The following is a 23,867-nucleotide window of genomic DNA, read 5'->3' on the forward strand; positions in this document are numbered from 1 at the left end:
GCGCCCCAACGGGACGGCCGGCTCCGCGTTCACACGTTCTCCTTCGTCCAGGGCTTCTTTGGCAAAGGAAGCGCCCCACAGTACCACCAGCGCGAGAGACAGCCGGTCAGACGCTTGCGTGTTTGCACACCCTGCCAGATGTGTCCAGCAGCTACTATGTCAGAAGGTCAGGAAGGCATGGCTGAAATGGCTGGCACCAGCCCGTGCTGGTGCGGAGCACGTCCAGCGAGGAACAGCAAGCATGTGCTGACCCTTGCGCGCACGCCACCGCTCACATCCTCCAAAGATCCAGCCGCAATCTCATGTTGCTTGAAATATAAATACCATTTGGAAAAGTCACATAATCAGGGTAAAGTGCACAGGTAAAGCAAACATACAAGTGCCCTCTGGATCTCTGAGGCCAACCCTGGCATTGCTTACACGCGAGCAGGTGAATTTGAGAAACTCTGTCATAGACTTCAAGTTTTACTGACCAGCGCAAGTCAGTACGAGCAGATCTCTCTTTCCGAGTGCTTTATAGGTCACAAGGAACGGTTATGATTTCTCACGACTGCATTTCACCAGGTACCAGACTTGGTTTTTCAAGCCGGTGTCCTGCCCCGCTGCCCAGCCCCGACCACGGTGCTGCAGGTTCTGCTGCCGCCTCCTACCCAAGCTACATCCAGCCCCTGGAAACACACTCAGCCCCACGGCCAGTGGTTTGTCACACCACAAAGCAGCATTTGATTACAATCCTCAAACACAATTTGAACTATTTAGAAAGAACAAATTATAGTAGTACTTACCCATTTCATTATAGTGTTGTAAGACTTTTTGCTTTTCAATGTACGTACTGGTGAATAGAATATATTTTGACCCACATACAAAGTACTGGCTGATTTTTAGACAAAGAAAAAAAGGTAAAAATAAGCACACAGTTAACACCTTCTGAAATCAGACACATTAACTACAACTGCAGCCAGCATTTGATGCACTCCAAAGAGAAGGATGTTTGCTTTTCAGCAGTGCAATAACCTGGATTAAACATCATTTGAAGTGCTGGTTACTACAGAGATGGGCATGAGTTACTGAGCTGGAGGGAAGGTTTCTAATTATTTATTTCTAGGCTTAAAGCTCTGTTTATTGCTTGACTCTTAAAAACAGCCAACTATGCTACTGTCAGTCTCTTGGACGTGGAAAAAACTAAGAGAAAAGGAATATATGCTTAAAAAACCCCTTCTCCTCTTCTTCCACTGTATGCCTTCCCTCCTGGAAAGGTATTTAAAAAATTAAATGCTTACTAAAAATAATAAACAACTGAATCTATCTAGACCATTTATATGCACCCACATACAAAGAGTTTTAATAGAAACTCAGTGCTTACTGACCAAGTAGCTTGTATCACCTTCATTTGAGATAGGCATTCAGATACCAAGATCAATGGATCAATGACATTTAGAGACTCCATGAATCTTTACCCAGATTTGCACCCTTGATGTGACTGCTTTTCAGAGGCTGCACTTTCTCTTAATATCCACACTAATCATTCTTTCTGCAGCTCAAGATGGTTGTCGTATTTTCTATTCTAAGGTGCTTTTACAACTACAGCCCCTTTACCAAAGTCCAAAATACTCTTTATGAATGATGATAATAATAATAATAAAGCAGCTTCATTCAGGACACATGGGAATCTTGAAATCAAGAGGACTTAAATATATACCTGAGTGTTTTGGTGAATAACAGAGGATTGGAAAGCATAGAGATATAAGTACTTTTTGCTAGGAAATGACTTTGCTTTTCACATGACACGTATTTTTCCAAAGCTGGAAACCTCTGGAGATGTTTTCTTTTGTTTCTTTAGAACATGAGATTTATTACAAAGCTGTCGCATAGTGTTCCGATTTATTTGTTTGGAATTACTGTGCTAAAGGACAGTGGGAAACTAGGAAAAAAAATAATCTCACCATACCAATCCATTCACTACCTTACTCATTTTGCCTTCATGATAGCAGAGGCATGGCATTTCATTAAAATGGGTATGACACTGTGGGCCAGGAATAGGGAAGAAAGCAAACAATCAGACACTACTTTTCTCAGCAGCCTAGAAACTATTTAATGCATAATAAAATTCTTGACCCCGCCAACAACAAAAATATTAAGGTTTACAGCACTTGCAGTCCCATAAGTATCTATCTTTGAAGGCACACTATTCATACACTTACGCACCTGCATATTTGCAGTGTTGAATCCATGGAACATTACCATAGATTACTCCGAGATCTTCATTTCAGAGCAATTTTAAAGAGTCTTATAGCAATGAAATTACGTCTTCATGAGAGTCAAATAATCTCAAATTGAATCCACACACTGACATCTGGGTGTATTTACTTATTGACACTTAAAGGTTTTGGCTTTAAACACATAGACAAACACTGAGGCAAGGAGGTGAAAAGACAACTGAGGTATGAGAAAAGGTCCATTCGTTATGAAGGCTTCTAAGTTAACAGGCAGAAAAAAGTTGTTCCTTGAAATTCTTACCAACACTTATGGAAGAGAGCTAAACACAGGTGCCAAGTGTCATTTTTAGATGTTTCCAAGATACAGCCACAACATCCACATGGGACTAGCAGATGTGACACCAGACCACTGGGAAACCTATATCCTTTAAGAGTGGTAGCTCCAGGCCAGGAGAAATACCCTAGAGTGCCTAAAGTGACATTAGATGTTCAGATATCTGAGTCGCTCCACTAGTCTCTACAGCATTTAATTAAAGCAGGGAAGATTACAACTAGATTTAAACCCAGCCCAGTCCCTCCATCCTATCCCCTTCCAGCCAGTTCGTTTGGTGGACCACATGATTTCAGTGTGCAGAAAACAAAGCTGCTTTCTCTGAGTAAATATTTGGAATACTTTGTGTGGTATGGGTCCACCAAATAACTGAAGAAACTTTTGAGAATAGTGACCACAAGAGGAAGAGCTCACAATGAAAACTGAGCTGCGGAGAAGGCCAATAGAAGATAGCAGCATGAAAGCACTAGGCTTTCAAAATACATCAAGTGATTTACAACACTTTCCCACTACCGCTTTATGAGAGATCATGATGGTTTTTTCTCTTTTTATTAAGAAAAGAGCAAAATCAGGCTCCCATATGGAAGAGTATACACTATGGACTCAAAACCCCAGGTTTTAGGCATCAAAGACATTAACTATAGACATTAACTACCTGATACGCACGCTTTCGGAAAGCATTTTCTACCTGCACAGAGCTGCTACCCCGTTCTCCAAGGCCACTGCAATTACTGATGGGAAGCACCATGATACCATGAACAAAGGTGACATTAGCGTGGCTTAGGACTCCAAGTACTCCACCTTATATTACCCAAGTGTTTTATTAAGTTTACTCTGCTCACTGGCAGGACTTTAAATTTCAAATTCATACTAGGAATTAAATAGGTCAAAACAAGACACAGCCACAGATGATCTATAGAAAAAACACTAAGCCAAAAGGAAATTGTTTCGTTCCCCTTTGGGCTTTATTACTTTCACCAAAGCACTTCTGCTAGACAGTCAAAAGTACATTTAATACAAAACAAAAAATAGTGTTCAGGAATCTGAAATGAAGCCATGTCAGGAAAGCCACACATTGCCAACAGGAAAGACCACTCGTAAAAATCAGTTTGAACACTTCAGTTCTTCCAACTTCAATTGTGAGCGATGCCCAGCAACCAAAACATACCCATACGCAATAAGTCAGCCTTGGCTGAAGTTTGATTTTTGATCCAATTACATTCTTCTTCCCAAAATAACTTCTCATCAAACAACTTAAAAAGTTAAGAGTCAAGAACTAGCCCATATAACCAGGGTCTTTAGCGAGCTTGCACAGCTCCCTCCACACGCGGAAACTATCACTTCCATGGCTAGAACTGCAAAGCTGTCTGTGCTAAGTTAACATCTGAGCGAGTCTTAAGATAGGATCTCTCCATAAATTAGGATTGCATCCAGACCTGAAGCAGGGAACTAGGACTCCTGAGAAAAAGAAGAGACATTGCCATCCTAAAAAATGTGCAGCAGCTCTTAAATACCTGCAAGAGCCCTCCAGAGAGCAATCCTAGCCTCTCATCCTCTGACAAAGCAGTGGAAAGTGCCTCGGCAGGGTACAGGGGCGAGGAAGCAGCAGAAACAACCCCAACAGTTCATGGTGGAGGAAATAAAGAAATCTGACAAACAGCAAACTCAAGATGTGAAAGTCAGATCCCGGGAAGCAGTGAGCGAGGCCAGGAGAGATGCTCTGTACGAATTTGGAGCAAAGCAGGCAATGGGGAGTCCCAGAAAGCGATGGGTTGAACAGATGAACCTGCACAGCCCCCTCAGCATCTCCCCCCACACCCTCCTCTATTTCAACCCAGACCCCTTCGAAAAACCTGCTGGCTTAGTTCATAGCTGAAATAATGGCAGCATCTACCCAAACGTGGACCTGTTATGTTCAGGTCTGCTGGCTACCTACATGATGGACTCGGGAGAGAAGAACCGCAGCCCCCGCCCAAGGCAGACAGGCTTACGTAAATGTAAATCCAAGAAAACCCAGGAATAGTTAAAGGCTCTTTTCACTCCCTTCATGGTCCTCCTCTTTCCCCTCCCTTCCCCACATACGTCTAGTATAGAAGAAAAATGGTTAGAGGTGCAATAAAGAAAACCTGACCTAATTACTCTGGAAGTACAAAAATGAAATACACAAAGATTAAGCATTGCTAGTACAATTACTTCATCTATCATGCAACGCAGCATTAAACTTACCTGCTTGTTACTGTAATTTGGCAACTGACTCAAATGCTTAAAAAAGAGCCCTGACAAAACCTGCAGTAAGTGGGATGAAACGAGGAAGAGGAGGAGGAGGTGAACAAGAGAAAATTACACCAAGAGATCAAGATAAGTTGGAGATGCACAAATTCACGTGTCTGAGCAGATCCACCCTCTTCTAGAGAACATCTGCAAGCTAAAGCTTCAAGCAAAAAAATTCAGTGGGGAAAAAAATCCCCACTTTGTAACAAAGTTGTATGTGCTTGGTGCCACTAGAACTTGTTAAACACAGCTGCTGTCAGACAGACACCCCTGCAGAGAGGGCTTGTATCAGTGCAGTGGGTTTTTAATTTGTGTAATAATTATTCTCAGGTTTAGAAGCACATAGATAATGAGGTCTCACTGGCTAGCCAGAGCAAACATGTATTGCAAAGTGCAGGTAGTGCCTTTCTGCTGTTTATACCCTCTCTCATAGGTGTAATTCCATCAGATCACACCAGATTTGTGAACTCCAAGTAGTACGTTATCCGCAAAAGACAGGAGTCTTCAAAGATACGGGGTCCATTTATCAAACAGTAAAATCCAAAATGTTTCCAATGTACAGAATCCCATTTTAACATTGCTCTGGAATTAAGGCAGAAACACAGCGGGGCTCTCCTCTCATAAAATCATACAGCATTTTAAAAAGCAGCGCATTACAAATTCCCCCAACAGCTATTGAGTCATTCAATAGAGGCTCAATTTATCTTAGTTCTGTCTCTCCTACCTAAGCACACGCTCCATTGTCAGCGACAGGAAGATTGAAGTTCCTTGTGGTCATAAGGAGGCAAATTGTGTCTCATTTATATTAAAGATATACACACACTTTGATGAGTTTTTCAGAGAGAGTCGACGACAGCTCAGCACTGCCGAGGTTAGGCACTGGAAATTCCTGGGGAAAGAACTCAAAGAACAAGAAGTTCCTTGTGTGGAGCATCTTAGATCGCCTGTGTTTTACCAACACACAAAGACCATATGTCCTGCCAAACAATTTTAGGCACACCACGCATAAAAGAAAGCATTTCAGGAAGCTGGATGGTATTTCTTTTCTGTTCATACAGAGTGACAGACCATCACAGTCCATAAATTTTCTGGTACTTCGTCTCTAATACTTGCTAGTGAAGCGTTCGCCAGTACAGGGAGCCAGGAACTTGACTCAGATTTTAATTCATTGCTTATCATTCTGCAAAACTACTTTAGCACCCACCAGCTTCGTGCAATGGCTGTAATACGAAAAAGGCAAGCAGTACTCTGTTGTAGAGAGAACCAGTGCTTGCATTTAAATTCTGCGGGCACATAGCGGCTAGCTTCTGAAAGAGGTTTACCCAGCCTTTCAGCTTTTGTTTAGTGCCCTCCACGCATTGCTGGTAGTTACCGCTTCTGGCCAGAGCGACTCTAAGGTACTTTGGCTGGTTGTCAGGAATTAATTCTGTGCCACAGAAATTCACTGAGAGCCGAATGGCTGAAAAACATAGCAAACAAAAGGAAACGGCACCACAGTCTTTCCGGTAGCTGGGTTCAGGCTCCAGTTTTGAGGCTGATCTCCAAGGTCAACAACTTCAAGGCTTTGCTCCACCGTCTGCATGGAACACATATGGACCGCAAGTGAGTTGTTTCACACACTTAAAGAGGAAGCTATGAAACAGCCACTAATTAAAAGGACCCCTTGTCAGAAAAGCAAAAATACCAATATGCTTCCTGGGGTCATTCAGTCTGAGGCCCAGACTGATCAGCGTTGCCCTGTGCTGGATTTCACAGCACGCTAAGCTCCTACAGCGGAGCAGGCTTGGAGCATGAGTCTCTACCAAAATAAAATTGCAGTGTGTGTAGCTGAAGGGGATTTCAAGAGGTCACCTAACCCAGCTGTTCCCAACCTTTGACAGCTAAGTTTCTCCATCACCTTCAACTTCTCTTCTTCATCATGACCACAATTTCTTGCCCCCCACCCCCCTCCCACACATTTTTTGCACGGCAACATAAGGGATGAGCAGGGACAGCCAGAACTTAGGTTCTTTGGCTCCTCCCTGCCCCTTGCCCACATCTCGTAAGGGTGCATTTCCCACCAGGGACCCGGCACTCCGGTCCCCAGTGCAGGAGCACCAAACCCCAACCCTTCCCACAAGCATCTGCCAGGATCTTTTCTGAGTTCTTTCCAGCAACAGAGATTTCACAACTCCCGTTTGGCAGTGGAAAGCTTTTTCCAAGGCTTTCCAGCTCTCCCTTCTGCATCTTAAATTCATAACTTCTTGTCCTCTCTACAGCGGGCAGGGAGAGCAGTTCACTCCTTTCTTCTCTTGCAGCAGGCTTTCAGGTGTTCTCTATGTAGAACAACCTTCATTCTGTAAACCTTCCTTTTGGTAATGTTTTCTAGACATCCCTGTGAATTTTTTCACTCAATTTTTCTTACAGCTTTGTCTGCAGGAAAAGGTGTTTCTTAAAAGGTGATGCCTTCAGTTGCATGCCATAGTCCAGCTCATGCCAAGTAGAACCATTTTGCAGGAGTGTGTAAGCAACCCCATCTAGTATGCGTGCTTTTTTGTTTTGGGGTCAGAGAGAAGGGAAGGGTTTGGGCTTAGTTGCTGGAGTTTTTTGGCAACCACCTAAGACTGACTCACATTCAAGTTTGCAAACTGCTAAGCGGAAGCACTACATTTTCGGTTATTATCAAAACAGGTATTTGGTAGGAATACAGGCAAGCCTAAGGTTTTCCTTCTCCTTAGATATTTTGCCAACCTAGCTGTGTTAAAGAATAGCATTAGAGACTTCAACGTAAGTAGAGGCACAAATGAATATAGGCAATGATATCACCAAAAACTGAGGCTGTTGTTGTTGATCTTATTCAAAGAGAAGGATTAAGAGTACCAGCAAACAAGACTCCTCCCTTCCAGACTAAATTGCAATCCCACTAGAAAAGATGCTGCCAACCTTTTTTCAGTGTTGATACTCCTATTGCACTGGCGAGGAGCAAGGAGCCAATTAGATAGGAGGTAAGCAGCCAGTTTTATCTGCCCTGTGACAAAATGCTCCCACCCAGGAGTATTCCGCTATTCCACTACTCCCCATGCTGGATCAGGCAGAAACCTGAACACACAAGAATATGGCTCCATTCCCTCTTTAGGGACCCAGTTCTCAGGAAAGTCAATGCCGATCAACAAGAAAAGGACAGGCTTGCTGGAGGAGTGGGGGGGGGGGGGGGGGAAGCAAGCCGTAAGTTGGTTATTTTAGGTCACCCAGTAAAACCGAAGCATCTGCGTAATGCTGCAAGGTTCACATTTAGAACTGAATTCATGAGGTTCAGAAAGGGAGCTTACAAACGCCACAGTACGCTTCAGACCATTCTTAAAGCTTTTTGGCCTGAGCCCATCACTTTAAAAGCCAGCAATTTTTTCAGCCAGCCCACCCCTCCCACACGTCTCCTTGTCACAGAGCAGCGATACAGTAGACATTTCTCTCCAAACAAATTAAATCCACTTTTCCTTGAAGGAGGAGGATCAAGAGGACGAGGGCACCACACTTTTAAAAAGGACGTTAAAAAATAATTATGCTAAACCATGTATCAGCACAAATTAAAGAGAGACAGTAAAATGCCTGCTTTCAACTTGCTTAAATATTCAATTAAAAAAGCTATCTAGGCAAAGTTTCATTTTAATAAATCAACTAAGGAAATGCTCATTAAACCAATCTGAAACCAGTCTGAAACATTCTTTTTGGATGTTCCTTCACTGAAAAATAAGTTTTCACTCTGCCATTATAAACCCTCAATGGATGTGCCTTCCTTCGCAGCAGCAGTGTGAAGAGCGACCAGTGCTAATTTCAAATGCAACACCAAGTGTGGTAAAGCTTCTGCCTGCTTCCCTCATGCAAAAACACATCCTCTGCCTTTCTCAGGCCCAGCAAGCCAAGTTATCCATAGATAACCCTTCCCGGTAGTTCACAGCTTCCTTTGGGATCCACCAAGGCAGCTTTTGAATTGGTGTCGGAAGAATTAGTGCAGAAATGCCTTGAAAGAAAACCAAACGTTCAACATTCAAGCCAGACCTACCATATCGATGCTTGACATACACTGAGGTCACTGCATTTGTAGAAAATATTTAAGGTTTAGGACATCAAAAAATTGACAGGAAAAAAAAAATGCAAGAGAAAAAGAAAGAAAAGGATAATATCACTTTCTTTTGCTGTAGAGAAAGGTACAGGCACATTACCTGAATGAGGTAAAGCTCATAGTGGGTTGCATATAGCAGGTCCTGTTATTTCAGTGATGATGAACACTGTCTATCTGGTTTTTACTGTGAAATATAACCAAGATGATGCTGGGAATGCCAGTTCATCAGGTAAACAGCAAAACAAGGCAACTTGTTTTTTTCCAGTAAAGCTAATGATACCTGGAGCCTGGAAAGCTACAAAGCCTGCTTTCCAAGCTACTACGTAAAATTCCCTTTAATAACACCACTACTACTTCGGTCAGCTCTCTTTCTCCAGCATGATATTGCTACTGAAAAGACAATATACTACTCCAGCAGTGTACTGGAGTATACCATAAAAAACCTATAGTACACAGACTAAAATGAAACTTTTCAGCCAGTAAAGCTTATTATCTTATTGGTAAGTTGCTAGAAAAAGCTTATAACTTAAAAAAAGAAAAGTACCATCAAGAGGGCTTTGGTATAGGCACAGCTGCACCCAGGAGAGCTTGCTAGCAGTATACATCTAATAGCATAAGCATACATACACGTTTAACGGACACATCTTCATTCTAAGACTATGCTCCAAAAACCCTTCCCATGAATTAAATTATGGTCCTCAATTCACAGCTACAGCTGCAAGCAAGCTAAAGCAATGCCATTTTTAACCAAAGTTTTCATTTCAAATGCAAGGCTGAATGCCTCTTCTAGGGCTGAGCAGGACCCAGGCAGCAAACAATCACGTCTGTACCAGAGCAGAGCCAAGGCTCACCCCATCTCACGACATGTCCCTGGCAGCAGCCAGCAGATGAAGAAGAGCAGAGGACCAGGGCAAGCGTATTGCGACCCTGCTGCTGCCTAACCTCCCAGCGTCTACCGATTTGCAGCCAAGGCACTTCTTCTGAAGGTAGAAGTAGTGCCGCTGCCTTCGGAGTTCAGCTTCAGACACGCTGCTGTAAGGTTGTTAGGAAATGAATGCAAACTCAGTCCTTTCAGAGCGGGCAGAGGGAGGGGGCTCGTTGAGTGCTTTCTGATGAGTATTTGGGCAGGAAACCTTGAAGGGAATCCAGCAGCGTTTGGCAGCGGTAGGTCTCATACGATCACAGAAAGATGTTGGGGAAAAATGCAACTGGGGAGTTAAGCTAGCCAGTTCAGTTTCCACCGTCAAAAACAATTCAACTCGAGACAGCAAAAAGCAAACTGAATTACTCAAAGTACATCATATTTCAGATCAAGCCATCTCAATTCTTAAGAGAGATCACGTAAACATCCTTGCTGCAGTGCTAGCTATATATGAAAGCCATCTATTTTCAAGTAGTTCTCCTCTCCACAGATAACAGCGACGCCACACACAAATTCAACATGAAAAACACTTACAAATTTCAGAAGAGTTAGTTAGGAGCAGAGACTGCTAAAAGGCACGGAACAGTCCCCCTGCCATGGGTTGGTCAGGAAAGTAAAAGACAAGATAAAAACCTCAAAACACAAAATACCAAGAGCCACCTCAATCCTGTGATCCCAGTGATTGAGGATATTTCACTGGCAATGGTGGTGGGGGGAATCAGTAAGGATCTGGAATCTGGCCCAAATTCCCACTGCTGTTTATGGTTTTAGCCAGAGGTACTTTACAGGCAAAGTGAATTTAAAAAAAAAAAATAAAAAAACCTTGAAATAGAGACAAGAGCCTCATGCTCCCTAGGAAGAGAGGGGCTCCAACCCTCTGAACCATGAGCAACCCCAGGAAGCTGTGTGAGGAACCAGAGGCATCACCCTCTGCCGTGACCACCAGAAGAAAAACAACACTGCTCTGCGGGCCTGGGTGGTTTGGGTCACAGCATCTTCACTACCTCAAGAAATGAAAACCTTTCTTTCCCCTTGGTTTCAGCCCTCACAACTCAAAGCAGAGGCTGGCTATATGGTTAACAACCCAAGGGCCATAGGTACCAGATGGATGCAAGAGAAGTTCAGCTCAGACATGCTGGTAGGGAACCCAAGACTGCAGGAAGGCATTTGGAGCAAGGGGGCCCACAAAAAAGCACACACTGTGCAGCATAACGTTGGATCAATCAATCACAGCTGTTACTGGGAGATGAACGCTTGCATTAGGCATTAAAGATACACGCGTCAACCATGTAGCCGTGCATCTCTGCTCGGCTGGGAAGAGGAACAACATTCACACTGAAACCTGATGAAAGGCCACCCGTCAGGCTAATGGGTTTAAAAACCTACCTTTATCAAATAAACTGATTATAGCCGTGTTATTTAATGGTGTGTCAGCTGTTATCAAAATTTGGGTCCATAAGCAGTCTAGCCTATATCACTACCAGGAACCTGAAAGCTGACCCAGCGAGCAAAGACTGAAAACTGGTAACACTAAACCATCATATGAATTATGTTAACAGGAAAGACAGGCTGTTCTTGAACCAGCACATAATGCACACATTTCCACCATCGTGCTTCCCTGCAAAGACCAAATCTGCATCTGAAGTACCGACAACTTCGAATCTCCAGGGGAAAAAAAGCGTTCTTTATAGAGAGTCAAGCTTAGGCAAATCTTGCCACAGTAATTACAGGCACTGCCTCCCCAAGCCATCTGCTGTGGCATTTATAACTCCTGGGGAAGGGCAGGAGGCAGAGCTGGTGGAGAAGAGGAGACACACATCTCTCAGCAACCAAAGCCAGGCTGCGCAGAAAAGCCGCAACGCTGGTCTGACCCAAACAGGAACTTACGTCCTGGTCATCCAGACCTCCTTCAGCTTGCAGATACTGCCGGTGTTCACGTAGCAGTGGAAACAGCTGGGTCTGCAGCCTTTTTGGATCAAAGGGAGTTAGGAGCCCAACCTCCAGGCAACTCATAACCCTGAGCAAGCCCAAGCCTGGCAAGAGCGCAGCAGGGAGAGTCCGACCAGGACCTCAACCCACAAACGAGCAAACTTGTGCTCTGAAGTCAGTCTGAGAGACCCAACTTTCACACGTGGACAAACTTTACAGACACTAGCACAGCCAACAGCTCTGCACATCTCTCCTCCAAGAAGTGATGCCAGCAACATGGGCAGAATAATTTAGAACAAGCTAAATTCATCCTTTATGAGGTTGTGTAGGTCCAGCCTCACGTACGCACCTGCATGCTGACAACCACTGCATCTGCAAAATGTTTTCATCCGCACAGCTACAGCTAGAAGAAGAGGCAGAAAGATGCGCTCACCCACCCCTTGCTCACACAACCACAAGTTTTAGCAGCGGGCCAAGCCGCGAGCACTTTGAAAATCCCACTTTCGCAGTACAGCTGGAGACAATGCCAATTAATTGTTTTGCCATCCATAAAAAATTACTACAATACTCACTTCATAGGGTTGTCACAAGGATTATTTAACATCTCTGAAGAGCTTTGAAGAAGAAATAGTGGCTATTGTTCTGAGTACCATAGAATTTGGAAAGATCTCACATGAATTTTGCACGACCGTGTATGTGTGACAGTTGCAGCACCAATAGATTATTTTTCTCCACAAAAAAGCCTCACAGAAGCTCATTTACTCTGGGCAACACTTCAGTCAGAAATGTATTTTGGTTTGCTTGTTAATATATCGTAAATAGATATCAACTTTGACTATTTAATTAATAGATTCAGGTGCTGTTTCTAGTCTCTCTTAATTAAGGGAAACATTGCATTTTTGACAAAGAACTCAGTTTAGGCTGTCAGGGCTCCTAACAAGCACACTATAATTACCTAAGTAATGCTAACGCATGAGAACAACAACAGGGGGCGGGGGGAGCAACTAAAAATTTCACTGAAATCCCATTTCCTTTACGGCAAATGAGAAAGTCTGCCTGCATGGAGAAGAGGTGCTACACACAGAAAGAGGCCAATGTCATACCACTTACGCCTAACCATTAAAGAGCTCTTAACACTGATGCAGAAACATTGTGAAGGTTTTAAACAGGGGGGGTTTTTTGCCATGAATACGCAAATACACAGGAGGTGTTGGGATTCTAAATGTTCTGCCATACAGGAAGAGGTGGATCCGAGTGTAAGGAAAATTTTAACCATTTCACTCCAAATGTGTAAGAAATCTATATGCCCTTTCATTGTCATAAAACATAGGGAGCTCAACACCTACTTCAAGGATAAGCATTTTCTTTTTTCTGAGCAATCTCAAACTACAGCAGTAATCACAATTAGGCAACAAGTTTGTACCCAGGGTGAAGACCAACCTGGCTGAAAGAACTACCATTTCCACTACCCAAAGCTTCAAAGGATCTTTAAACTCTTTGGAACATAGACATATATTTTGTCTGGAAAGGAAACACCACATTATTGATACTACTGCAAGATAAACAATGGTATCAGGACTAGTCAGTACAACAGCTTTCATTCCCCATCCAAGATGCCACAGAAAGTTTCTTCTCTTTATTTCATCCTAGCTCTCTACCAAGGAACTGGCACCTATGGGTGCACAAAAAACCACAGCATTGCAGGAGCAAGCCTCACAGAGCCTATCTCTCAAGTTCCTCGATTCCCAGGAGAAGCGGCGGCCCAAAATTACGTGCCTGCTCTCCCTACAAAATATATGAAGGAAGTTGCATGCCTGATAATAGCAAAGGGGTGGGGAGGGGGAGGCAAAAAAAGCAACATGAGCAGCAGGGTTGATTTACCAATAGCATGCAGCAAGGAGATCTACCATGAATGCCAGCTTTCCCCAGGTTTATGTCACATAGAGATCAACAACTTTAGGGGAAAGTTCAGGGTGTCAAGACTACACCGACCCCCTCATAAAACACAGGCATGAAACAGAAAGGCAAGACCCATCATCTCCTTTGCCCATCCGTCTAATGGGCAGCACTCTCATGTAGTCTGAGCCGTACATCATTTCAATACAGCTGTCCTTGCCTTTTCCCTGGAAGGTATCGTAACTTCCACCCAGTACTCCCTTGGTAGTGCATCAGGGTTCCCTGGCACAGCCAGTCACCACACTCTCCTAAAATTGTTTGGGGTTTGCATAGGTTTACAGACAGAAAAAGAGTCCCTGTGGCTTTCGGTTCCTTTTTACAACACTGAATACTCATCTGGAGAAGGACAAGAACCCAAGCCTCCTGCTTCCCGAGATGAATGTCCCGTCTACCAAACCGCACAGTTACGCCGTCTATCCCATGCATGGTTAGACAGCTACAGATAAAGACAGAGCAGAAGGAGGTGCTGTTGTGAAAGGCCGGACGCAAAGGTAGGACTCGTAGATTGGTCTTTACAGAACAGACAAGCATTTCTTTCATTTCTGCTATGACTTGTGTATAACAGCTGTAGGTGCCCAGCTTCTCATCACTATCATGTCTTACACACTCCTAAACATGTTCAGACTTGGAGGCACAAGGAAATTTTACAGGTAAATCAGAGATATCCACTGATTTTAGGAGCATCAAAAAAATACGTAAGCAAGGGTTTGTTTCTTTTTAACCATTTGAAATTTGGACCACTGCAATTAATAAACCAAAACCGGAAACAGAGATTATTGGTTTTGTGCACCAACAAATTAAACACTTCCTAGATTACCCTGATTTTACCTCTAAGTGCCTGTGTCCTAGCGATAATCGGTCCCCAACTTAGGTGCTAACTCACTCCTGGAATCCTGACATGATCATGCATCAGATGGCAAATTGATTTTCATGTAGCACACTTAAGAGTATCTTCATCAAGCATGCAGCACAGGCCTTGGGATTAGTGTTTCTTTTTCTGATTTTATGTTGGTTAATATCATCAGTAAACAAGAAATTTGGGTAACGCCTTCTAATGCCTCTCTATTCCCTTCCTTTTAGTTTTACTTAAAAGGATGGTATCAATTACTTATTAAGAGCTACTCACAAGCAAAAGTTCCCTGGTATTAGCCTGAAATACAAGCGTAGACAAAGAATCCTTACTTCTAGGGGCTCAGCACCAGAAGGTACAGTGGAACAGTCTGAGATATAATGAAATGTTGGGTTCCCTTCGCTTTTTGTCATTTCTTTTGTTCTTTATCTTGTAACACTCAACATACCGATTGCCTAGTCACCTGTTCTTTGCTCAGGCACTGACTATAAGCAGACTAATATGTACGCACCAACACTCAGTATTAACGCTAAAAAAACCCACTGAAAGAACAGGACATTTTTAGCCATTACAGATGATAATTAAATTTCTTTGTCAGTATCTTGGCCATTCCTATCAAGAATTATGTTCTCATAAGCCAAAGGAGCAAGACTGAATGCAACCTTTCTTGGGGTTTTTTGTATTTGCATAAAGCATAGAAGCAGCCTACCATAATTTATGACGATCATAAATTTAGTATAGATGAACTCATTACAGTTAACAGCAATACTTAATTCACACTGGTTCCCCACAAAATGTAAGCTTCAAATCCAATTATTCCTTAAGAGTTTTGTAAGTAAACAAAACACCATTTAGGATTTGAAAACAATGCATCTTTCTGCAAACAGAAGCAGAAAGAAAAAACAACAACAAAGCTAGCACGGGACTATGCAATAGTTTCATTTTGTAAGAAGATTAACGGAGAGCAGAAAGCTTTGGCTCTGGCAGGGAAAAGAACATACACTTTGTGCTAGTAGAGTTCCCTGTAATTGTAAGTGGAATTTTGTCCTGTTTGTTAATGCACCTCTTCAGAGATAAAAGAAATCACACAGGGAAGAGGAAATAGCATCCTTATTTCTGTCCAACATCACCTCAACTAAAGCCCATTCTGATTTCAGCCCTTGTCAGGTACAACACGCACACCCTCAAATGAGCTATCTGCAATGTATTGTTACAGTGCAGTACAAAGTTTTGATAAGTGGTCCTGCCATTTTAATCGTGCTCAGCAGGGACAATCTGGTCAGGCGTTCTTCCGGTGCCTGTTGAATTCAAGCTATATCTGGAGACCAACTGTTCTCTATCCTGCCTTCCCCAATTAAGTGTGTGTATAAGGGTGGAGAGGCGAAGGTGGGAATTACGAGAAAAAGAGATAATGAAATTTTCTTAGAGTACATAAGACTGCCCTTAAAAAAGGTTGAAAAAAAGGTACTGAACGTAATACACATAATTTCAACCACAAAGGTTCAGTAACAATAGAGGTGAAGGGGAAGAAGACTAGACTACACAGAAGGGAACCAAGAGCCAAGGGCTCCTGTGAAAGTTACAGGAAAGACCAGAAGACCAGAACATTTATGTTTAAAATCCACAGGCCAGAATTGTTCACAGCACGAGGAGCTCTGTAACAGCCCAGTGCTCACCGCAGCAAAGCAAGTTCACTGCAGGTTACAACAACAACTCCGTTTAACTCCATCATCACATGTACAGCTGCAGTCTTGAAAGAAAATGAATGGAAACCGTACGGGTTTTACTGCTTGTAGAATCAAACTTGAAAAAATAAAAATACAAATACCTATCTGTGATTATGTTGAACTTCACCCAAACGACCTGCAGTTCAAGCAAAGAGCCTCAAGTGAAGAGCGTCACCGCAAAAGAAACACTGCCAAGACAAGTGGAGTGCTTACCGCTTTACTCCCAAACTTGCTTGTATGTATCAGCAATTCACTGATGGCAAACATGCCATCTTGGACTCTAGCCTATTTCCCTTTGGGCGGGAGAGGAAGAAAGGCCATGAAGTTTATTTTGGACTTGAAATTAATGAGTTTGATAACATGACAAGCTAATGACATTATTACTGCTTTGAAGAAGGAGCAGCAAGATTACTGCAAACTCCGCCACTTTCCTTTCTGGTTCCACACCCGCTCTCTGCCTAATCAAGGAGGGGAGATGAAGAGTCAAAGAAGAAAAAATATTGGAGGGGAAGAACGCACAAGTGTGGCATCAAATAGGTAACACTCAGTCTCAAGACAAAAGTTCCCTTAGAATACAGTGTATTAAAAGCCATAAGGGGATAATCAATGCGCTTATTGATTTAGATGCCTACACATTAGCTTAGCAGCTTATTAAATCCATCAGCATCATCTGAACAGAATCCAGGCACAACAGCATCCTATTTGGTCGCTGCTCTCAGATCAATAGGGTTTGCTCTTCTCCATTTTGCACTCGCAAGCCGTGCACCCAGGTACAGCCTGGCTCTTCGGAGAGGGGCTTTCCTTCTATTTTTTGTTTGTTTGTTTTAAACCGCTCTCCCACTTTTCGCCCATCCTTCCTCCCACCTTCCCCTCACGCTCGGCAGAGAGCCCCGCTGCCATCCTCCCCAGCGAGCCGCCAGCCTGCGCCTCCTTCACTCCGCACCCCCAGGGAGAGGAGGGCGTCCATCTCACCCGGCGGGGGAGGATGAATTTCAGCCGGGGCCCGACCGCGCCGGCGGGACCATTGTGCCCTTCCCCGCCCCGCCGACATCCCCCCCCCCCCCCCCGACCCGGGTACCCTCCGCCGCCGCCGGGCCCGGCCCGGCCGCCCCCCCCACCCCCGCTCACCGGCGCACAAAGGGCTGCGCCTGCCGGCGGCACCGGCACCGCGGCCGCCGGACCGAGCCGGGCCCGGCGCGGCTCCTCTTGTCGCCGCCGCAGCGGGGGGCGGGCGCGCAGGGGCCTGCCCAGAGGGGCGCCCGGCGGATCCGGAGCCGCCGCCGCCGCCGGCAGCGTGCGGGAGCGGCGAGGCGGGGGGCGCTGCCCCGGCGGCGGAGGGACCGGCACGGCACGGCACGGCACGGCGCGGTGCGGACAGGGTCCGCCGCCCGCCTTCCCCCCGCCCCGCAGCCCGGCACCCGCGCCTCGCCGGCGGAGCAGCACCAACCTGCAGTCCCCGCCGCCGCCGCCTCCTCCTCGGGAAGAGCCGGAGCTGCCTCTGCCCGCCTCAGCCTCCAGCCCCGGGGCGGGCGGCCTTGCCCGCCTCCGCCTGCTGCTGTCCGCGGTGCCCCCCCGGCGGCGGCGGCGGCGGCGGCGGCGGGCTGGCTCGGCGCCGCTGCCCTCGGGAGGCGGGGAAGGGGCGGGCGGCGGCGGCTGCGGGAGCCTCGCTCATTGAGTGCGGCAGCCCCAGCTGTCGCCGCCGCTGCTCCCCGCAGCCGCTACTTCCTGTGCAGCGATGGTTCAGTTCCTCCCGGGCCGCTGAGGGAGGAGGAGGAGGAGGAGGAGAGGGGGAAGGTCGGGTCAGATAGCGGGGGCGGCAGTGCCCGCCGCCGCTCCTCTCACCCGGCCCCGCCCCGCCCCGCCCCGGCCAGCGCGGCGGGACCCCCCGCCGACCGCCCTCGCCGCACCGCAACGCACCGCGGCGGGACGCGATGCGGCGGAGCCGCCCCCCCTTCCCCGCCCCCGCCCCGCGCCCGGCCGCCGCCTGCGCCCCCCGCCGCCGAGCGGCCGCCAGGGGGCGCCGCCGCTCCCGCCCGAGGCGCCCCTCGCCGCGGCCCCGCTCCTCCCGAGACCGCTGGCGGCGGAGGCGGGGGGGAACCGGTGGACCCCGCCGGCGGGTGCGGGGCCATCGGTCGGCCCCGGGGCGGGCAGTGCGGCGCCCCCGCGTCCCCGCCACTCCCCTGCCTCAGAGAGCGGCGGCGCCTGCCCCCGCCCCTCCCGTGAGGAGGGGGGAGCCGCCTCGCTCGGGCGCGGTCGCTCCCCGGAGCCATGGCTCGATTTCCCGCCGGCTGCCCTCAGGGAGGGCGGTCCGTGTCCTCCCGCCTGGCCGGGAGCGCGTCCCACCACCGCCGCGGCACGGAGGTGCGGGGGCCTCTCCCGCCCGCGGGCCTTCCCCCCCCCCCCCCGCCCGGAGCCGGCCGGAGCCCGGGGCTGCCGCCCCTCGGGGCTGGGAGCGGGCGGGCGGCCTCCCAGGGGGGTGTAAGTGAAGCTCCCGGTGTACGTACGCAGGGTCTGGGGATCTGTGTGGAAGAAACGCGAAGATGGCACCGTGAGGAATCAATAACGGAAATTCTCAGTAACGCAGGAGACCGCTACGTAACGCTATTGATAAATAAACATACAATCCCGGGTCCGAATGAGGAAAAAAGCGGTAAAGCGGGGGCTCTCGGCTGTAGGGGTGACGCTCCACATGCGGCGTCAATCGTACACGCTGCCGAGGACTGGATTTGATGGAAGCTTTTCGTGAAAGGAGCAGGATCTCACCTAGGTTATTTGATTTCGAACAAATGTAAGGCCATAGACTGGCAATAGCTTTGTGTTCCTCCATGTACCATAAAGAAGCAGGTCAGGACATATCAAAGGGAGTACAAGTTCGGTCCTTTTTTCAGAATAAGTCTTGAAAGATAACGTTTTTGTTTGGAATCTTACTCGTTCTCCTCAGGGTGTGACAGGACTGCGTGCGGGGGCTGCAGCACCTGCGTTTGTCCTGGCCAGAGAAATTCAACTCGATGAGGCTTTTCTGGACGATAATGAGTAGGGGTAGGGAGGTCTTCCTCTCCTTTCTTGGGTGCAGCATGACAAAGTGTCAAAGCTTGGAAGTTAAAAATCTTTTATAGGAAAAAACTTCTAAATTGTAACAGCGTTTTCAAATGCCAGTATCTAGTGTTATCCTTCAAACACCTTACTGATGCCACTAAATAATTCGGTTTACTTTTCAAAATGGTGAGTCCTTGCAATTCTCAAAGCTTTTTGTTCGAGATTGCATATGTTCATTACCTCTGAAAGTCAGTTCCTTTTATTTGGTTCCAGAATGTGGATTTTGAGGAGACTAATGTTAGGCAGTAACGTGGAAAGACAGTGGTCACAGTGCTCTCTGGATCATCACAGTAAAGCAAATACTACCCTCAGCAGTTACGGGAGACCTGTTAAAAAAAGTGGTTTGAACTGTTATTTAGGTTCCAAATGCTCCCCTCTTTCACCTGCGGTATGTGACATTCAGAACATCAGAACTCGACCTACTTTAGAAAAGTACACACAAGTAATAGCTAGATATTTATGTTCTGTGTTTACTTGAAGTGCCATTAAATCCCTTAATAGCTTTGCGTTTACTATCATTGCAGAACTCACTACTGGTTTCCAGTTGTACATGAGTTCTAGTACAAGGCAGAGATTCTGCCCTTAGGTCAGGTGCGTATGCTGCTTTTTCTTCTATCATCTCCTCCAGCACAGCCTCTTACTGGCAGTTCTGATCAGCCTTATCTAATGCTGCTCAGCCCACGCTGGCTTGGCCAATCACAAAATCTTTGGCCGATCTCCTATGCTGGTGTAGCTTTATAGTAGGCTGCCATAAATTACAGCAGCCTCTGTGGCTTCCTGGAGAACATTGCAGGTGATTTCAGTCCCTCGCATAGCTCAGAACTGAGACAGGACAAAGGTAATTTAGCATTTCTCTAAGGGTCCCAGCACTGAGCCTCCTGTTCGTCTTCATTTTCCACACTGGTAGTACACAGGTATTTGCAGCTTATTTTTCTGCAACTTCTGGGTTTGCACAACGATGCACATAGAGTACAGATTCCATTTTTTATCTGTGTGAACTTCTAGTATACCTCACAAGTCTGTTTCCAAATAAGAAGTTGCTCATTCAAGGCAATGATCTAATAGAAGTAGCTTATGACAGTTTGATTGCAGAAACAGAGCATGACATAATTTCTTCAGTCAGAAGACTTTTCAGATTGTCAGGAAGACAGTTAAGCTTACCTGACCAGTTTCTGGTCTACTCAAATTTTAACTACAGCAAAGTGTAAATTCCCTATTTTTTTAATATACTGGCAGTCCTACTTTGCAGTGCTTATGTGCTTATAGTGTCCAGTGAGAGTGTTGTGCATATAACAATCAAATGATCAAAACTAAAATCTGAAAGGGTGGTGCATTCATGGGGTATTTTAGCATAAGACAGGTAAAGAAGAAAAAGAGAAAGAAAAGAAAATACATTTAAAGTTTGGGAATAAAACTGAAACGGCATGAAGAAAAAATCCCAAAAGGTAGCACCTATGAAGTTTGCCAAGAAATTAATTTCCACCTTCCTGCTCAGCTGTGTTCTGACATCTTACTGGCAAATAGCATCTTCTCTTTCTCAGCTGGCAAGAGAGCTCTGTGAAGGGCTGACCATTACCTCTGGAGTGAAACTGAGAGCAACTGTCCTGATATTTGTCCATTATCATCCCCAGGCTTAAAATGAGCTCTTCCACAGAAGCAATGTTTGCTATGTGCATGAAGCAAGATTTCACATGTAGCACTACTAGCCTTTTCTATTGAGCAAAAACCACTTAACGTATCAAAGTGGTTGCAATCTACTTGAGACATCAGGAAAGCAGTTGTTTCAGATCACCCCAACAGGTCTGCAGGGTCTGCTGGGAAGAAAGTCTCTTACATTGATCTTCACTTGTCAATTTTTCTGAAAATGTGAATATAATTAGGAAAAGCAGATTTTTCTCTCCACCTGAAGAGACTCTCTTAGTTTTTGAAATGTATCCCTTTTGTACCCATTGCACCTGCCATAGCTCCCCCTGCCCAAATCTCATTCTGGTTTCTCAAACCATTAGTTAGAAATCACTGGAGGACATTTCCGTGTTAGTTTTCGATACTGAGGTGTGTCTGAATCATGTTCAACACCTGGGTCCGAAGGCAGCTTGCAGCGAAGCTCTGATCAACTTCTGGAGTGAGCAGAAGCCAGGCAACCATTTGCAGTTTTGTACAGCAGGTACTGCACGAGCCATCATACATGAGCTGCTGAAAGGTCAAGGAGACTTGAAGCTGACGCTGAATTGGGTCTCATCTGTACTTGAAAATTCGGGGGTGCTCTGGCAAGCGCAGATATGCAGCATTGGTCACATAAGTGAAAGCATGACATCATAGCCACAACACTGTTATTTTCTAGCGTTGACACATCCTATCCTAAATTTAAGCTGTCATTAATTTGGGGTCTTAACCAAAACCACATGCCAACACAATGCATTAATGTGCATGTGATACAAAAGATACAGAAAGCCAGAATTCATCTCCTGAAGAGGTTAATACTTTAAATCCAACCTAACTGAATATCCGCTTAGCTTACCAAATGTTCAACATCGCCTTTATAATCATTACTACAGTATTCTCTGCTTTGTTGTGTTCTCAGTGGTGTTGTGCTGTTGATTATTGACAAATGAACAGAAATCTGTACGATGAACAGAGCTTCCCAACAATTACCTGAAAATTAATTACTGTGGGAGCTGAAATTTCTTAATGCATAAAACATATTTTTTTTCCTGTGGGAAAGTGTAGTCTGCTTTCGTTTGGTCATTTTGGGGTTATACGAGCATTAAAAAAAAGTCCTATCACCATGATTATGAATACTTCCAGTATGTTAGAAGAAATATGACAAGAAATAAAGAAGCCACATGCTAAAAATACATATATAGCAGGCATTTCAGAAGGGACTGCTGATTTGGAGTGCCTAACAGTGCATACTTTAAGGGGCCAGCTTTTCAAAAGCTGTTGAGTTTGTATAAACAGTTCCCTTCCAGATGTCTCCATTACAGCTTGATTTTTTTTTTCCCTCTCTTCTCTCAGTTCTAGTGTTGGTCTTCATTAGGAATGAACTGAGAAAGGCTGATAGACAGGGTTGCTTATGAGACTGGGACACAGGAATTCCTCTTTTAGGAATGCCAGGTCATTTTAGCCAGAGGTGACATCCCCAGATTTTCATCTCCATTTGCAGAGTTGAAAAAACTTCAGGCAGCTAAGCAAAATTTAAGCAGAAAACTTGGGCACCACTGTGAGCTGGGAGGTATGGAAGGCAGCTTAAATTCCCTTCCTGCACTTCAGATGCCTAAGTGCTTAACTGCCATTGTGGTGGGAGACGGACTTTAAATCATATTAAATCCAAGTGTAATTTAATTTGGATTTTACTGATGACTTGTACATTTTTGAAGAAAAACTTAATGAATCTACATACTGCCAGCAACAGATAAGTATGTGCATATGCTTTACACATCCATATCTTTCAAAAGGGTTATGAAGTTTCAATAAATACAACTAAAAAGAAATGCAACATTATACTACTTTATTGGGCAGAATTATGGAAAATCAGATTTGTATCTTTTCCACTGGAAAATTAATTCTACTTCTTTACAGAAGAGTCTTCCAATACAAAAATCACATGATGCTGGGAAATAGGTCATGCTGCTCAACAAAGAACAAAACCTCACACAATACAAATACACAATACACATTTTGCTGTAACTACAGATCCCTATACTTTCTCTTGAAATTGCATTTGTTATCTTCAGGTGCCCTGAGGTGAATTTTAGTTCTGTTCTTCTCACAAGGCACTTGGACCTGAACGAAACACTCTTGACTTATACTGAAATTGCATATTTTTCCCTGTAATCTAAGGGCTGTATCTTGTATATCTTCTTAAGGAAGAAGTACCCATTAACGTTAGCGGGAGTTTTTCTGTAAAAGGAAAGCAGCATCGCAGTCTTATACATAACTGAATGTGAGGAAATGCTGGATAAATGCTACTTTGATTTAACCCCTCTTAGCAGTATATATTTAACCCCTTTCTCAGCAGTATCTTTTCAACCTCAAAAGCCCGAGCGAGGCTTGTTCTCTGAGCAAGGCCTGTTTCCCGCTGATAACGCAGGGAGTCCAGCTCAGTGAAAACATCTGTACTGTAGATGTTGAGTGTTAGGTGAAGTGAATCGAACACATGCTGTGTTGTGCGGCTGCAGAAGCATGGATCTGGAAGGGACCCTGGAGATCACTTAGCCCAGTGCTCTTTTATCTGGTCCAAGGGCTACATAACCACCTCAGATAAAATTAAAGGATCTTGTAATGCACCCACACTGGTTTTCATGTACAAAGAGAAAGCCTTATGTTCAGCTTTAAGTATCTCTTTACTAGGTTTCCTTTCATGAACTTGCTTATTTTCTTGCTTACATGCATGGAAAGATGCATGTACGTCTGACACTGAGTTTTGGTGCCCTGTTCCATCAACCACCTTCTGACAGCTTAAGAATCATG

General features: G+C 45.2%; 1 protein-coding gene across 3 annotated transcripts in view; it reads right to left on the reverse strand.

Annotated features, from left to right (window-relative positions):
* Positions 1–18,150, reverse strand: part of AGPAT3 (1-acylglycerol-3-phosphate O-acyltransferase 3) — a 97,851-nt gene extending 79,701 nt beyond the window's left edge. For all 3 annotated transcript variants that reach the window (XM_052794548.1, XM_052794552.1, XM_052794550.1), the window contains exon 1: positions 17,749–18,150. The gene's annotated coding sequence lies outside the window, so the exon portion shown is untranslated. The remainder of the gene's footprint in view (positions 1–17,748) is intronic.
* Positions 18,151–23,867: the final 5,717 nt, after the last annotated feature.

Source organism: Harpia harpyja, chromosome 8 (genome assembly GCF_026419915.1).
Source record: "Harpia harpyja isolate bHarHar1 chromosome 8, bHarHar1 primary haplotype, whole genome shotgun sequence".
NCBI classification, from domain to species: domain Eukaryota; kingdom Metazoa; phylum Chordata; class Aves; order Accipitriformes; family Accipitridae; genus Harpia; species Harpia harpyja.